General features: G+C 42.0%; 1 protein-coding gene across 1 annotated transcript in view; it reads right to left on the bottom strand.

Annotated features, from left to right (window-relative positions):
* The window catches only part of LOC310813389 (aryl hydrocarbon receptor-like), a 38521-nt gene extending 38151 nt beyond the window's left edge, over positions 1-370 (bottom strand). Inside the window, exon 1 of the mRNA XM_083682361.1 lies at positions 1-370. This exon is cut by the window's left edge and continues 147 nt beyond it. The gene's annotated coding sequence lies outside the window, so the exon portion shown is untranslated.
* Positions 371-5601: the final 5231 nt, after the last annotated feature.

The raw sequence follows: 5601 nt of genomic DNA, 5'->3' as shown, positions 1-5601 counted from the left end.
AGGGAAGTTACAATCCCGTTATGAGTGAGGTCCCCCAAAGTGCGAGGGTTGTCTGAAATGCAGATCCCCGCAACGCGACATTGGCAGATCCAAGCGGTCAAAATTAACCGTGATCGATGTGCGGTGAAAACCCTGAAGTGCTCAGACGATGAAGCAAGTTTTAGAAAGTTCCCCCTTCAACAGAGTGAATAATATGTGCGTGATCACAGACGATGTTCCTTCTTTTTTCTTGAGACGTCAGTCTATTTAGTCTCAAAACAAAGCAAATAGCATAGGCTTTCTTATTCTACTCTATAAAGTCAGTTACTGTAGGATACGCCGCGCGTATACCGATCCTCAGACCTGTTTCGGAGCTATCTCGCAGCAGGTAAAATTGGCCTATCGTTTTTGGCATGGGGCGTTTTCAGGATATCATATAACATAGGCCTACTTCCAGAGTCTTTTTTTTAAGGTGGACCGGCTACAGTAGAGGAGGGTTGAAATGGAGCGCGTACTCCCTCCAACTTGTCGCGTGTGTGAGACGGATTAGCCTATAAACACACCTCTCTCTTTTTGGACGTTATGTTTTTAATAGAAACAGTAAACATTTAGCCGTTTTTACAGCAAGACAGTCGGAAGCAAAAAAACTGAACGTTTATTTAAGAGGCATTCACGTCATTATACACATTATACACATTATACAGTTATTGGTCAAATAAAGAATGCAGACTTAATTTAATCATCAGAATATCATTACTGTGCTCACAAATTCTAATTATGAAATAATGCCCTGACATGATATGTGTGTATATATATATATATATATATATATATATATATATATATATATATATATATATATATATAGAGAGAGAGAGAGAGAGAGAGAGAGAGAGAGAGAGAGAGAGAGACAGATAGATAGATAGATAGATAGATAGATAGATAGATAGATAGAGATAGATAGATAGATAGATAGATAGATAGATAGATAGATAGATAGATAGATAGATAGATACAGTACAGTGAGTGCAGTGCATACATCTAGTGTAGTGAAATGTACTGCAATGATGTGTGTTTTACACAATCACAATGACTCTATGTGTTATTTCAGTGCCATATTAATTTCTGACCAGTCGGTCATTAAGTTTGTAATGAAGGCTGGTGCCTTTTTGCAAGTGCAAAAACAAAAGCCATGTGAGAAAGAGGTGTTGGTGAGAAAATGTTGGCCCCAATCGGAGTACTGGTAGTTCTGAAGAAGAAACATCCAGTCCATGTCGTTAGACTGGACCTAAAATGAATATGTAATTCTGACCCTGTTCACCCCACACCACACCTCATTGACGGCCAAAAAGCTATACAGCACTACCCAGAGAGACCGTTCACACACTTTCAGAATGTTCTTCCCTCCTCTGTAAACAACAATGTTTATCTAGAGAACCGCGTGACACTTCCTCATAGAAACAATCTGTCTGTCACCATGTTCCCATCTTCGCCCAAAGTATGCTAGTCTTTCCAAAAAGTTAACTCCCACTCTATTAGTGAAAGCAATTGCTCTCATCACCGACCAACTGATTTAGAGGTGCTTCAGATGTGTGTATGTATAGAGAATCTGCTGTGTATCAATGAGGATACATTTTACCCTCAGGCCATGTATATCACTTTCCCTAACAACTAAACAAATAGCAAGAGAGAAAAAAAAGAACATGAGAATCTGTGGACAAGCTTAACGACACAGTTTCACTGTCACCTGCTTTTCAGGACTGGCGTCCTCATTGGGCCTACCCGTACCTGCAGAGCAAAATTTAAAAAACCCACACATTTATGTAAGCTGTCATGACAGTACATCACAGGGGAAATGGGATGGGTGACGACAGTATTAACACAACCTTGATGAAGCTGGTTCAGTAAGAGCGAGGGAGGAGGAGTGTGTTTATGTGTACTGTACGATTGTCTCCAACACTTCCCCTATGTCAAACTCTTGTTGCCATAATCCTGCAGGCCAGCCCTAGTGTAGCAGAGGTGGTTTGGAACCACTTTCCTGTAAAAAGTAGTCTTTCCTGGTGGGCTAAGGTGGGTATTTGGCGAGCAGGAGTTGGGTTTGAGTCAGGTTGCACCAGGTCATCAGTGTGCTAGCTTTATCCCACTCGGGAAGTGTGACGGCAATGAAGGCTTCCACAGCCTTGCAACAAAATCAAAACCTGTTCAGAATCAAACAAAGCACTTTTCTGGGAGCTGTACTACTGGGAACATGGTCGTTGTTCCTGGCCGCAGAATTCAGGGGTGCGGTGGTGGAGTGCCCCATTGCAGCTGTTCCCATGGGCTTAATTCATTACGCCTGTTTGTTTATGCGGCTATGGTACATTCCTTTGTGACAGCCACCGGTGCAGGGCAATCGACGCCCTGCGCGGCTAGATGTATTTTTTCACACACACACACACACACACACACACACACACACACACACACACACACACACACGCACACATACACACACACACACACACACACACACACACACACGCACACATACACACACACACACACACACACACGCACACATACACACACGCACACACACACGCACATAAAGACACACACACACACACACACACACACACACACTCACACACACACACACACACACACACACACACACACACACACACACACACACACTTTATACAGGGGTTTTTTGTGGACATGATGTAGACAACCTCACATGGTTTTATTGCCAGTATTACTCCCACACCACTGCCATCTATAGCCACACCACAACATCACACTGTTTTCAATGGTTGTTGTTGTTTCTGTGGAACAGAGCTGAGAGTTTGTATATTGCAAAACTGAGATATCACTTTTTTGTACTTTTGAACATACATTAGAACAACAGTTCTTTGAAATGCATCCACTCCTACAACCTTTACACAGATGCAATACAACACACTTCACAAAGAAAATAAGTAAACAGACGATCAAAGGCACAAAAGACTACATAGCAAACCCATATAGAAGGATCACCCTATCCTTAGACAGGGGGAGGCCTGAGAGAACACATGAGGCAAACGCTGTGGGAAAGCAGTAAGCTTGTGAAGGCTGCAAATGCATTTATAACACCTCCAGTTGTGACTCAGTCACATTACAGACACTATAAAATGGCTTCTACCATTACCATTAGGTCATGTGATGTGTCCAAGGAGGGAGTGTCATGAATTCTTCTCTGCCCATTTGAGACTGCAGTGGTTGAGTGGTAAAGGGTGATGTTATTAGCTAACTATGGCAATTGCTTCTGTGTGTTCTGAGGGGAGGGGAGGGAGAGAGAAACCACAGTTTCTGTCAGGAAAGTGAGGACCATAATTGTTGCCCTATGTGTTTTTTTTTCTCCTTTGTCTTCAAGGCAAGTTTTCCTTTCCTCTGGACCAGAAATGGATTGTGGCATTAAAATAAGCCCCCTACCTCCTGACTGGGATCTGGACAACAGTAAGAATAGTTAATGGACTATTCTGGTTTAATAAAGATAAATGAAAGAAAGGCCAATTTATTCCTGCTGTATTTAATTATACACAAAAAGGCAACAGGCCTCTGTCAAATTAACATTTAATTATGAGGTAAGCAATGTTTAACGTGATATTTGTTAGTTTAAGATGATATGCATGAGGCCTATATGGTAAATGCAAATACATTTTCAACAAATGTATGGGGTACAATAGGCTAAAACCTATTTTTGTTGCCATGGTTGTCCAGTTGTTTTAATTATAAACAAAGCAGGCAAATTGCCTCCCCATTGGCACTGTTAAAGCCACTCTAAGCTGCAGAAAAGTGGAATAAAACCCATCATAAAACCAGGGGAAATTTGGCAGCATCACATTGCCAAATCCCTAAACTAGCCTCACAGGGATTAAGCCGTGAGACCTGAATGCTGCGTATTGTTGTTTTACTGCACTGTACATTATTCAATAATTACCTTGGTTCCTGTGTGTGTGTGTGTGTGTGTGTGTGTCTGTGTGTGCATTCTAATGCTGGCTAGGATGTGTGTGTGTGTGTGTGTGTGTGTGTGTGTGTGTGTGTGTGTGTGCCCGCGTGTGTGTGCCCGCGTGTGTGTGTATGCATTCTAATGCTGGCAAGGATGTGTGTGTGTGTGTGTGTGTGTGTGTGTGTGCGCGTGCGCGCGGAAATGCGTGTCTGTGTGTGTGCATACTCATGTATGTGTGTGTACATCGTAGGTTCTGTGTGTGTGCTTTGTATGGGTTTTGTCATGCATGTACAGTTCATCATTCATAGGCAGTACGGCTTGAATACTGACTGTATCAGTCAATAGTGTATGGACTGCAGAGAACTGATAGGCTAACAAAACAGCAAAGAGTAGTTTATATTGTACTGGTCTGGGTTGTTAAACATCTTCAATTCAGGCATTATATGGAAACTATATTAGAAAAGAAATGTCTCCTGGCTCCTGGACATTGTTTATTCTATATGCACAGCATAATTATTTCATGTATTTAGATGGGTCCCGACTTCTTCAGTAGCGGATCCTTGAAGTCGACTCCCCATCGTTTTCTTAACGTGTCTTGACACGCACTCACCAATGTTTTTTTTTTTGTCTTTGAAGATTTTTCGGTAAGAAAATAGGTGAGAAATGTGCTCATGCAGTCTGAACAATGGATGTAGGACTGAGGCTGACAGTAGGCCATGTTTACATTCATGGTTTCCTGGACTACAGGGGAAACAGCCGGCGAGTCACGCTCATAAACTGACAGATTGGAGGTGTTATGTAAATCCCAGTGAGTTACAGGTGTTAGAGTCAATGTGTACTGTATTCTGGAGGGGTGTAGAGGCCCACAGTGATGGAAGCCAAGCTCTTTTAAAAGTATCTAACCCTTTTTTAATTCAAGATGACCAGAAGGCAGAAGTGGTCTAGTTGAGTCTGGGCGCAATTGGGCTGCAATTGCAGAGGATTTTTGTTGCAGGGTTTTAGTCAGAATCAGGGTCTTAAGGGAAAAAAAAACATAATTTGGTTGTTCCATGTTGGCATGCTTGTTTTCAGCTGAATACTAATGTTTACCCTGTTTTTAGACTTTCCTTCCCATTCCTGTAAATCAGTGGCCCTACTTCTGGGTCAGTTTTGCTTGAAGACGCCAGATGGTCTCCGACAGACTAAAGAGAAAAAGCAGTTTCTGAGGGCGAGAAGGCACTGCTGATCTGCATAGTGGGGACCCCTGCTGGCATTATTGAGGTATCTCCAGATCTATCCTAAACCTATCCCTAATGTCATACACATGCAAGGCACACATATTAAAACATTAAATTCTCCCCAAAGAAGTGAATACTCTTCCTAGCCATCTCTCACTGTTCTCTTCAACGTTTTTTTTTTTTTGGGGGGGGGGGGGGCAAGTTGTGATCTGAGTGAGAGATGGTTTAGATAAATAGAGAATTCAGCATTTAGAAAAAATATTTTCGATGTGTGGAAACATTCATCACAACTTATGCTCAAAAAGTAGAACTGATAAAAAAACATTTACATGCACTTGAATCGAATATTCAGGCACTACATCGAACACTTTGGTGGCGTAAGATTTATGCGCCTAGACAGAAAGAAGCCACCTCTGACGTCATATTGTCGCGCCT

The sequence above is a fragment of the Argentina silus genome (assembly GCF_951799395.1).
Source record: "Argentina silus genome assembly, chromosome: 12".
Lineage (NCBI taxonomy): Eukaryota > Metazoa > Chordata > Actinopteri > Argentiniformes > Argentinidae > Argentina > Argentina silus.
The sequence above is the reverse complement of the archived record's forward strand: the minus strand, read 5'-3'. Positions and strand labels throughout refer to the sequence as shown.